Genomic DNA, 12,670 nt, shown 5'->3' on the forward strand with positions numbered 1-12,670 from the left:
GGTCTCAGGTCCCCTTGGGAGTTGCCCTTTCACCCAAAACATATGTTGGAACAAAATTGCTCCTTTCTGCTAAAGCTTGGGACATACATGCAGGTGCTATGTGTGGCAAGGCTAGCAGCCAAGTGCTATGCTCTTGCACATGACTGTTATTTGAACACAGGTTAGGAGCACCTGGGAGACTTTTTGAGGGCAGGAAGGATATTGTCCCAGGATGGCATCCATGGGGAGCAGCACGGGGATGCCTAGGCAGCTAGTGGCTGTTCCACCAAGCCCTTTTACCCTCCTGTTCAGTTTCTCCCTTTGCTGGTGGCTAGGGTTTCTTTCTCAAGTGTTCTCCCCCCACCAGGGTCCTTCTGCTCCATGTGCACTTGCAGTGCCCCAAGCTTGGCTGTCTCTCACCGTAACTTTCCCAGAGCCCTTTCCCCTGCTCTGTCCCAGCTCATTAAGCACAGTGACAGCTCCAGCAATATAATCCTGAGGAGGAGGAGGAGGAAGGCTGGTATGGGAAGAAAAGCCAAGACAAACAATATGAGTGGGAAGGGAGTGTAATTGGTGCTTGCTTTGGCAGAACCACACTGCTGCTCACTCCATGACCTGCGAGGGGCCACAGCAGGGAGGAGGAGGATGCTCAGCATGGATCCATGCCCAGGCTGAGCTGCTGCAGCTGGTGGGCTCAGCTTGAGATAGATAAAATCTATGCTTGGCTGGAGGCAAGGAGTCAAGGGCACTGTACCCTAGTTCCCAACTTTTGCGGTCCTTGAGGGAAGGACAGGAGATGCTTTCCTGGGCAGCACGTGTGGCCCTGACAGGGAGAACCCTGGAGCTCTCCATGCTCCTCAGTCTATCTCTTGGGAATCAACCCAAGCCAGCAGGATTCCGCACTTGAAGAAAAAAAAAAACAACAGTACAGCGAGTTTTTCTGATATATGTAAAAAAAAAAAGTCAATGACTTTTCAGAGGTCATAGTCCTTGGAGAAAGCAGCAAAATGTTGGGCTGCAGCCAAGAAACAATTTCAGTAAAAGTGCTCCAAGTCCTCTTGTTTATCTCTTTCTCTCCAGTTATGTTTTCCTGCTCTTTGCCTAGCCTCTCTGCATCCACAGTGTGGAAGATTGGGACCTGTCACTCTGGGATGCAGACATGCCCTCAGTAGGTCCAGGGTTTTGTTGCACAGACCACTTTGATATGAAGTATTCTGGAGTGTCAACTGAATCACTCTGGGAGCTTTATCAATTCCTGACAAAAATATTTCTCATGTTACGGACTCACAAGTCATTATAAATAGAAAGCTTTCCAAGGGAGCTGACAAAACAGCCCTTCTTCTGGTTACTATTCTCAAGGCCAGGAAAGAAAAGCAAGGCTATACCTATGCAAGCAAACCAAACATGCTCTGTGTAGTTCTCTGGCCCCAGGTCTCAATGCTGGGATCATGAGAGCTCTTCTCTTTCACAGAATCATAGAATCATAGAATGGCCTGGGTTGAAAAGGACCACAATCATCTAGTTTCAACTCCCTGCTATTTGTAGGGTCACCAACCACCGGACCAGTCTGCCCAAAGCCACATCCACCCTGGCCTTGAATGCCTCCAGGGATGGGGCATCCATCTGCCAGGCTTGGTGGAAGCTGCCTCAGATGCCTCCCAGGCGGACACAAGACAGTGCAGGCGTGATCTGCTGTGACCTTAGTGTCCAAGTGCAAGGACCAGCTGTGCACCATGGTGGTTATATTCTTCGCTTGGTGCCATGGAAGAGGCTGCACTCCATGGCACAACTCCATTGGCACCAGCACTGGACCCAGTTGACAGGTGCTCAGAGACTTGTCTGGGTTGTTTGGGGAGATGAGACTTGTGGACAGATGGGCTGAGTGGGAACCCAGGAGGAGAAAAGCCCTGCTGGTTCCTTCTCATTGTGTTGTTAGCTCTTGCCTAATCAGCAACTTGTGTGGGTGATTGAGAGGATCCGGATTTGGCATCTCTCCGACCCGGGCTCCTTCTGGCTCTTCATTCAGTCCCAGAGCATCATCTCCGGTGCTGCTTATCTGGACACTTTCTGCTAGGCTTTGTCTTGTGGGAAGATGACAGCAACTTTGGACAAGCTATGGGGCTCTGAGCAGAATTGCTCCTCCCATGGGTTCTACATCTGAAACCTTACCCTGCAGCTGGGCTGTTGTAGTGGCATGATCCAGCCTACACCGCCAGCAAACACTAAAATTTGTATCTGTGAACAGATCCAGCTCTCCTTGCCCAGGATAGGGGCTGGCTGGATGAATCCCACTCACCTTCCCCAAAATGCTGGGCCTGGGCTTCCTACTGCCTTCCTAGCCCCGCAGAGAACCAACTTCACAGAGCTTTTAGTTTTGTTTCTCCATCTGCTTGTGAGTTTTGTTCTGACTTTTGGTACCTGAATGTACAGACAGATCCTTCCAAAGAATAACAACAAAAATCCCAGCCCAACCAAAGGAGAGAGATGGGTTTCCAACAATGCTGACCAAACCCATTCTGAGCAAAGATCCAAGTTTTGCTGGCAGGATTTGGGGTTCTCACCCCAATGTGTCTCACAGGCACTTCCTGAGGCTAGAAAGATACTGGGTGAATCTTGATGACAGGAGAAGGGACGTGGGAATTTTGGGGTGCCTGAATACTGATTCCCCAAAGCTTGACCTTCATAGCTGGTCATACTTGTGGAGAACATAGTAAACCAGAGGGAAAACATCTACTGGAGGACAGGAAAAGCAGCAAAACCATGCCAGTCCCCAAAAGTGGCCAGGCTGGGATGTGCCCTCTTCTATGCACCCGATGACTTTGCTCCTTGCCTAGTGCCCTGGAGAAATCATGGTCTGATTTCTTGGTTCTGAGCAGGGCTGGAGCAGGGTACTAACCAGGCTGCTCTTCCTGGTCCAGGTTCCTGCAGTCAAAGGAAGTCCAGCAGCTACTTGACATGGGGACCTTTGTCCCCATGGTTTTATGTGCAGAATAGGCTCAGCAACCAACCAGGTGCACCCTTACCCACTCCCACAGTACTCTTTGGAAAGGGAGGGGAGGCCATCCTCTCTGCCACAGATGCACCCATCTTCTCTTTATGGATGGTAGCAGTAAAACTTGGAGATGAAAGAGAAAGCCCAGGAGGACAAGCAAATAGTAGATCTGTCCTGCTGCCAGAAGCCTCTGGAAAGTACCTTCCACAGAAGCCATCTCTCCCAGCAACGTGGTAGACATCAGTGAGGAGCTTAGTTCCATGTTCTGTGTTGCTCCCCACCTCTCCTTCATGTTTTTCTTGTAGGAAAGGCTGTGACTAGTGTGCCTCCCTGTCAGGGGGCTAGGGAAAACTTCCTTTTCTTTCTCTCCAGTGCTCTGCAACATAAAGGCATATCTGTATGGCTTAGTGGCTCTGGGGCTGTAGGAGATACAGAGCAGGTCTGGCTTGGATGGGGCTGGAAGGGGATTGAGGAACAGCCAGCTGCTCCCTGAGATCCATTTGGGAGCAGATAGGAGGAAGAACCATGGGATAAGGTCTGTGTAGTTGGGAAGAAGAGGAGATTTTGGAGCTTCTGTCCTAGTTCCTCCATCCCTTTCTCCCTAACTCTGCCTATCTGCTGGCCATCATGTGCTCATCTAGAGGGATGTGGCAGCTGTGCTATGCCACTGGGAGGGTCACCATCTGCAGCCCCATGTGCTGCCTCTTCCAGCACATCTCACTCTTCTCTGCTTTCCCACAGAAAGAAAGGCTTCCTTCTTGCAGATGTGTTAGCTGGGAAAAACTCTCCTCTGCTGGGCTGTGCACCATCCCCACAATGAAAGCACAGTACTGTGTTTATACATGTTCCTTAATCTTGTTTAAACTATCAAGCCATGACTTTCCACTGTCTCTAGGAAGATGCTGCTCCAAATAAGCAACACTGTCAAGCGTCTTCAGCGCCTATGAGGTGATCTTCAGTGAAAAACTCGAAGAATTTTCCTTGCAGTGCTCTGCAAACTCTAGTTTCCCACCTTGCATTTAGATGCTGTGATTTTTGGAAAGGCACTGACCAGTATATTAAAGGATAGATAGCAGCCACTGTCTTACAAAGAATAAAAGCAGAAGTGTCTCAGATACACTGCAATTATAGATTCATTCAGCACTCATAGTGCTTGGTTTCATTTCTCGGCTGATGCGAAGTGCTTTAGAATTTGCAGCCAGCTGCCTGCAGGGAATTCCCAGTGCTGATGCCCATGGGGTTTCACTGCCTGTCCTGGGGGAGAGGCAGGGCTGAAGTCCACTGGGCTGAGCCCATGCTGTGCCACTGCTGTTTGCTGGGTTTGGTTGGCATGGGCAGGGCTGGTCCTGGAGATCTGCAGTTCACACCTTGGCTAGAGAACTATGCCTTCTTTTCATTGAAAAAGGGCCAGGAGCAGAAGGTATTTGCAGCATGACGGGGGATGGCAGGAGGGAAGCTCTCTCCACCTTGGCCTGGTTTCAAGCTAAACTGCTAACCAGTCCTGCTGACAGCAAATCAAATGCAGGTGGCTTGCTGCAAAAATTCACATCTCCTGGCATGCTTGGGTGCTGGAGGACCAGGGTTTAAAACAGTGTTTGTGCAGACTAAAGCATAAAATCCCTACAAAGAGCCATTTATGAGTCAGTCTCATACCATGAAGTGCTCAGACCAGCAGCCCAGCTTAGCAGCAGGTGCAGTGGTAGTGAAGAAATGGGAACTGTGCTATGGCTGCTGGATGAGGCCAGTCTGTGAGTGCTGAAAGGTGCAGGCAGCATGATGGAGGGACAGAATTACCATCCAGAGGGACCCAGACAGCTTGAGAGGTGGGCACATGTGAACCTCATAAAAGCTAAGTGCAAGGTACTGTACCTGGGTTAGAGCAAAGCCAAAGATCAGAACAGATTGGGTGATGGATGGATGGAGCGCAGCACTGAGGAGAAGGACTTGGGTCTGTTGGTTGAAGAGAAACACATCATGAGCTGACAATGAGTGCTTGCAGCCCAGAAGGTCAATCATGTCCTGGCCTGAATCAAAAGGAGTACAGACAGCAAGGTGATGAAGGTGCTTTCCAGTGCAGGCACCTTCAGGACAACTGGGAAGGGACTCTTTACCCGGGAGTGCAGTGTTATCACAGCAAGGGGCCATGGCTTTAAACTAAGAGAAAGAGAAAGTAGAGTTAGATTAGGTATTAAGAATAAATTCTTTCCTATGAGAATGATGAGGTGCTGGAGAAGGTTGCTTAGAGGATTTGTGAGTGCTCCATCTCTCGAGGTGTTCTAGGCCAACTTGGATGGGGCTTTGGGCAACCTGATCTGTTGGGAAACATCCCTGCCCATGGTAGGGGGCCTGGAACTGTATGGTTTTGAAGGTTCCTTTCAACTCAAACCATTCTGTGGTTCTGTGATGAGGGGGTACAGGTCTTCTGGATTGCAAGGAATGCAGCCAGGCTCTGTTCCCTTCTCTCCTATAAAAATGACTGTTTTCATTTCAATCTGAGCTGTGTTCAGCAAAAATATTGGACATCATTTTGTTGGAGAGGTGGTTCTAGATGAGAGTGGAAAATGGGTCCAGGAAGGTGGGCACCCACTTGAGAGGGCTGTGGAGATGGGCAGTGAGTTTGATTGGAGTCTGAATGCTCTGACCTCCGTGCACTGCCTGAAGGAACTTGGGTATACCCTGCTTCCAGGAATGGATGAGGTGGTCTCCAAATGCACAAAAGGCTGCTGCAAAAAGAAAGTGAAGAAGCTGTTTTCTGAGTTCACTTTTGGTAGGACAAGAAGTCACAGGAAACCTTGGGGTCAGATGCCGGGGGGAAATTCCACTTATCTAGAAGGGTCAGCTAAGGAAATGCTGTGGATTTTACAGTCAAAACCTTCTGAGTTGTGCTGGCCCTGGCTTTGCACAGGGTGGACTGGATAACTTGGGACAGCCTTTCAAAATCCTTTCTTTTCTGTATTTTTCTGGTCTATCAGTATCCCAGCAGATGAAGTGGGCTTTCTCTGCCTTGTGCTGTATATCTGAGGGCCGCGTGCAGTCATAGAGATTCTTGACTCAGTGAGGCGCTGTCTCTGCTGCCCAGAGCTGTGGTGCCCATCCCTGGAGGTGCTCAAGGTGGGGTTGGATGGGGCCCTGGGCAGCCTGAGCTGGTGGGGGCAGCCAGCCCATGGCAGGGGTTGGAGCTGGGTGGGATTTGAGGTCTCCTCCAAGCTAAGCCAGTCTGTGATTCTATGATTCTAAAGAGTATGAAGCATGGGAAATTTTTAAACAAAATTGGCCCCAAAGTTTCCATGCTCAGTGCTGTAAGAGAATGAGGAAAAGCTTTAGCAGAAAATATCTGGAATTGGATCAAGAGCCACACACATTCCTAAACAAAGGAGATACATGGCCTTGAAAGAAAAAGCAGATGTAAACAGAGATGAAGGGGGCAGACAGCAGGTTGGATTTCTCTGGATATCATTTGTCTTCCTTGTGCTGCAGCTGTCCCAGATTGAGTGCTGTGGGGCCACAGTGTGCCAGGACATGCCGGGCCATCCATCATGGCTTTGCTGGCTGCCAGGGCAAGTCCATGCTGAGCAGAAGCTCCCAGCTGTGCTGAGGGACTCTGCCTCATTTGATTCATCAGTGTGAAGGCTGCAGCCTTTCCTATACATTATGCAAGCAAATGCAGGCACAGAACAACTTCTTCCAGCAGGGCATTGACCCCTGCAAACGTGACCTCACAAAGCTTTTCTACAAGAGCTCTGGCTGGGCTTCAGGGGGGTCATTGCTCTCCTGCTCCCAGAACCTCTTCATCTTCTGGGAAGGGATTTCTCCTGCTCTGGATCTTGCTCCTTTTAAGGTATGGCTGGTTGCAGTAATAAAAGGTTTCTAGGCCCACCAGCCAAATCATTCCCCGTTCTGGGCCAGTACTTGAACAGCCCCAATCTGCTCAGTATTGCTGCTTTTCTTCCAGCAAAGCTGCTCTCAGTGCCAGTCTGAGCATGAAGAGAAAGGACAGGTAATTCTGCAGTGCTTTGGCTTGAAACTGCTACAGAGGGCTTCCTCTGAAAGCCAGGAGTGTGAGAGCAGGTACCAGCTCTCTGAAGAGCTAGCAGCTCTGTGCCACCCTTACATGGACCATCAGGGACAGAATGGGCAGAGTCCAATTCAGAAATTCCCAAGTGAGTTTTTTCTCTGCTGCTTGCAAAGGAAGTGGCCATGGTGTCTGGGTCTGTGGGGGCTTCCCACAGGGCAGAGGGGTCTGCACCTTCCTTCCCAGCATTCCTATAGGAAATCCTTGAGACTGAGGATTTCCAGGCAGAGTATGACCAAGGCCAGCAAAAAGTCATCAGGGGGAGCGAAGTTGGAAGGCAGAGCTGCCAAGAGGGTAAAGGCTGCAGAGGGCATGGGAGCTGGGGAAATCTCCAAAGACAATACAGTGTACCAGGCTGGTATTCCTACCAGGGCACAGTAGCTAAGAGAGGAAAGTCCCTGGCTGGCTCTTCAGTGTTTGATAAGCCAAGCTGGCCCCGTGCCCTGCTGAGGTGGGATGTGCTTATGGATCCCTTGTTACAGGAAACAGAGGGGAGAGGACTCTGCGCATCAGTCAGCGTGGTAGGAAAGCAAAAGGCAGCCAGGTCCTTCCTTCTGGCAGCTCCGAGCCCAGCTGATGGGAGAGGGGTCCCCCAAATCACAGGGACTGCTGGGAGGTGTGAGCAGCAAGTCTGTCCACCTGTAGGCTGACTGTGTGATGCTGCAACTTGCTGGAAGCCTGGTATTCCTATTCCTAACAATGCCACTGTCCCCTCAGAATTGCACCATGGAGGCCTTTTAAACTGTTAGAAACCAGTGTTTCTCTGCAGTGTTCCCAGGGCCAACCCAGCTGCTCCAGTGCTGCAATTTTCCTCCGTCCTAACAGGAGCTATGTCCCTCCCTGCAGTGACCGAGTGGGAAATCTAAAGGAAATGGAAGCACCTTGTCTTGGCAGCAGAACACTCTGGGAGCTCCCAGTCTCAGGGCTGCAGCCACACTGCCCAGTGTTGTTCCCTGAGTTTGTCCCTGCTGGCAGACTGAAAACACACATGTCCATGCTACCATGCTCCTGTGAGGTCAGAAAACCCACCAGGTTTGCAGCTGCATGGGACAAGGCTAGCCTGCAGCATGTGCAAGCACAAAGAACTGCCCAACTAATGGAGGTGGTTTTTAAGAGCTCCGAGCCACACACAGCAAATGTGCTGTACTGACATTGTTTATCTTCACAGCAAAATAAGCTGCTGATTATGCAGCAGTAGATTAAAGGGCTCTTAATATCTTTATGGGGTACAAGATACACAAACTCAGCCTGGTAACTGTCCTCAAAGGGAAAGGAGAAGGTGAAGGCAAATCTAAATAATCAAGGTAGAGCTCAGTACTTTATCATCCTTTTTACAATCTGCTCAGACTTGCAGATTGCACAGCCCTGCATGCACTTGTGTTATTATTCACAGTAGTATAATATCCTTAAAGGCACACTTGCGGCTCTTGCCCCCTCATCTTGACCCCTCTCCTCTTGCACTGCACCAGCGGGCTGTAATTCAGTGCCTGCATTTTGCAAAAATATTCCTCCTCTATTCCAGGTAACACTGAATTGCCACCACAGCTGCAGTGATTTTATGGGGAACTTCATGCAAGCCGGCAGCGTGAAGGTCAGGGCGAGGCGAGCCTCACCTCTGCGGGGGCCGATGGTAGTTCATCTTTTGCTGCTGATGGATTAGAGGCACTTTATCACTGCGTCCTGCCTCCAGCATCAGTGGCAGCACATGCCACCTTGTTATTCCTGGGACAGGCAAGGAGCACAGAGTCAGGGGTGGAGGGAAGAGTTGGAATTAAGCAGCAAATGCAAACTGGGCAGCACCCCCTTCATGCACTGCTTTGGGTTTCTGCCATCTCCCCCCACCATGGTGCTCAGCCTCCTTATGTGTCATTGTCCTTTTCGCTTTTTCCATACTTGCTGGCTCCCAGCTGGGCTTTGGGGAAGGGTACAGGGCTTATTGCTCCGGGGAACCACAGCTGTGGTCATGGTGGGCTGTGCTGGAGCCTGTGCTGAGAACTTTCACTTCCTTTCACAGGCAGTACGCCAGCAAAGGCAGCAGATCCATTCAGGATCTTTTCTTCAAATTGTCTGCCTGCAGGAGGAAATGAAAGCACAGCCCTTCTGGCACTGGTACCTTTCTGTTCATCTCCAGACCCTGGTAAGCTTTCGTGTCTCTTGTGAGCTTCCAGACAGCTGAGTGGAGCAGAAAGCACCATGGGAGAAGTCAGGTCTGGGGGTCACCCACTACTTCTTTACCACAGCATAGGAACTTCTGCATTAGCAGGAATGTGTGGAAAGGAACAAAATGTTATCTACTGAAGAACTTCATCCTGGAGCAGAGCCAAAGTGCTTATGCAAGAGGAACAAGCAAACCATTGAAATCTCACAGCTCCTTAGCTGGAGTAGTGTGGTGCAGCTCCTCTGGTGTTTCTGCTTTGTGCTGGAGGATGTTGGGCCAGAAGATCTCCAGAGGTCCCTTCCAACCTCAACCATTCTCTGATTCTATGGTCTCTGTTGTCAGCAGCTGCAGAAGGATCTGCATGGTCTCCTGGCTTCAGGAGGAGAGGACATGGCTCTAGAGCCCCTGTCTTGGGACCACTTGAGACCACGGCCTGAACAAGCTCCAGCCTCCATGGACCCCAGACGAGTGGAAAAGCAATGCTGGTGCATGCTGTCCATGGCAGCCAGTCAGCCATCAGGTGTTACACAGAGGCAGGAAGCATTTGCTTGGTGAAAACCACCCAGGATGAAAAATCCCATACCCTGCAGAAAAGGGCCAGAACCACTCCTAGGACCTTAGCTGGAAAGGTACACACATCATGGCAAGGCCATGACATCTGCAGGCAATGGGAGTTGCCCATCCCTTGCTGTGCTCAGGTCAAAGGTGGAGCCAATAGCCAGGGGCAATGGGGAATCGGTTAGACTGGGGGGCACTGGAGGTTCTCTGAAGCAGGCACCCAGGTTGGGCAACCAAATATTTTTCCCTGTGTCAAACCCTCCTGGATCCTTATATCACACTGTGCACTGTGACACAGCCACATCCATGCTGAACTGCTGCTCTGATGATTCTGGGGACAGAGGAACTGGGAAGCATTTGGCCACTGGGACACACCAGAGCCCAGCACCATCCCTTTGTCACAAGCACTGTGTGGGAGCCCAGCTGTGGAGTGAGCCAGCAGGGCTTCTGCTTGCACTGCTTGTGGTCTGGTGGTGGCTGTGGTGGGGCAATGGGTTTGGCCAGGCTGCCCTCAGCCACACGCCACTCACCAGCTCCCTTGGTTTCTATTCCCCAGTCACTCTCATCCTTTCATTTTCTACATTTTCCAAAGAGGGACTTCCCATCCTCAAGGAAGAGAAGGCATTAACCTTTCCCAAAGACAGTGTCCAGGAATCCCAGAGGGCCCTCCTCTCCTGGGAATAAGCAATGTCAATTGACATCCCTGTGCAGGAAGCACTGGAAGCAGCACATGAAGCTGGCGCTGCCAGGAGCAGGGCTTTGAGCACTTCGTGGAGGAAATGCAGCAGCTGCTGCTAGTTCATTAACATCCTTCCCCAGACCCTGTCCTCTGCATGGAGCTGACACGACACATTCCTCTCCTAGTGTTGTCTCACTGGCATGATTTGCCTGCATTAAATGTTTGCTGTGCACAGATAGCTCCTTATTTAGCTATGGCATGTCATGTTTAACTGCACAAAAATACTGCAGCAGTGCCAGGACCAGCAGAAAACTCACAGAAGAAATCTTCTTCATGAGGTTAGTGTAGTGACCATAGGATGCTCCAGGGCTGAATTCAAGCAAACACACACAAGCCTGTAAACACATCTGAGCTGGCAGAAGATCTTACATGAGCACACACATCCACCTGCACAGCCTTTATCCCTTCCTTCTTTATTTGTGTCTAGCATAATGGCTTGCACATGGAGCTGGGGGTTTGCCCCCCTGCAACCAGTTGTGAGCACAACTTTGGTTTGCAAACCACAGCATGATTAATTCCCAGCAAAGCTTCTAGGTTTAGCTCTGTGGCTGCCCATGGTTCAGGGTGTCCCACAGGGTGGATCAGATGCCTCCCATGCGTGTCTGGGGTATTGAGCCAGAGATCGGTCTCCTAAGACTGGGACAAAACCACGAGAGTGGGAATGAAGGACAATCCAAGGAATGGAAGGAAAGCAGAATGTCTCTGGCATGCCTGTGCCAGGGTCCCACCACCCCAGCCCCGCAGCAGGCAGTCCCAGACCCAACCTCGAGCTTTTGCCCTGAGGATGGATTTTCTCAGCCTCCCCTGCCGGAGGAAGTCATGTTCTCTTCTTGAATGCTGTTTTAAAGGCAGTGTTTGCCATCTAGTGGGAAAGTAAGGTCTGGTCATCCTTCTGTGCTTTGAGACTGGGGGAGGATAGGCTCCTGGCTGTGCCGGTGCCCAGAATACGTGGGGAGCTGAAGGAAATGCTTTGGAACAGGGAGAAAGCACCATATCCCAGACAAATGGTGCCTTCCAGCCTGGCATCCTCCCAGAGACTGGTACCTTCCTGGTCAGCATCTTCCTTGGAGAGCGGGATGCAGCTGATGGGAGGTAAGCAGGTCAGAACACTCCCTATCGGTTCATGAAAGAAGCTCCCAAAACATCTCCCTCTCTGATGTGGACCACAGAGCTCAGATGGATGAGAGACATGAACTCTTGCTTAGACACCAGTCCTGTTTTCTGTGCAAAACTAAAGCAGACAGAGAGCTTAGTGCTTGGTGAGGTTATCCCAACTGCTGCTTCTGGTTTGAGTTGGGAACAGCCATTTCCTGGGAACATAACGAGCAGCTAAGCTGCTGGCTTCAGCCTCCCAGAACCTCTATGTCCCTCTGTTTGGCATTTCTAGGCTGTGAAAGACAAGGAAGGATCCTGGAGGCAGGGAGTGGGAAGAAAGGAAAGAAGCGACCTGTTCCTGCAGGGAGAAGCCCATGATGGGGCAGCAAGAGTTCTCAAACTTCATCCCTCTCCACATACGGGCGCCAGTAAATCTGGACTTTGGTTTATGCCTCATTCTCTTTCAGGACATGGAGCTTTCAGCTACTAAGGGAGGCAGATAAAGACAGTATGGGTGACCTCAGCGGACTCCTTTGCACTGGGAACTTGGACCCTCTCTCAAGACCCCAGGCAGAGGTGCCCTGCTGGCAGATCAGTTGAAATCTATAGTGAATGTGCACCACTGGGTTTTTAAAATATTTGTGTCTGGATTCACTGTGCCCCTGGGGTGGGATCCCTGCCCTGCTTACAGTGTAGGGACATCATGAAATAAGGGGGATTGAGATGTCACTTCTCTGACTGGCACTGGGGCTGTATTTCTGGAACCTGCCTCACTAGTGTTTCAGGCTGTGTCTCCTTGTACAAGATGTGATGCCACTTCCATGGGGACTGGGTGTGTAGATCACCACTGCAACCTGTCCCTAAACAGTGTCCTTGCTCTGACTGTGGATCTTATGCACTTGGCCTCCCAGGCATTTTTACAAACCAGTCCTTGTACAATGAATATCTCTGATGCTTAGCATGGCATTTGGATGTTCAGATTATTCATCCATCCATCCATCCATCCATGTACCTACCAATCCATCCATCCATCATCCATCCATATTCATCCCTTCCTCCCTCTGTCCAGCAGTCCCT

Source organism: Phasianus colchicus, chromosome Z (genome assembly GCF_987193195.1).
Source record: "Phasianus colchicus chromosome Z, bPhaCol1.hap1.1, whole genome shotgun sequence".
NCBI lineage: Eukaryota > Metazoa > Chordata > Aves > Galliformes > Phasianidae > Phasianus > Phasianus colchicus.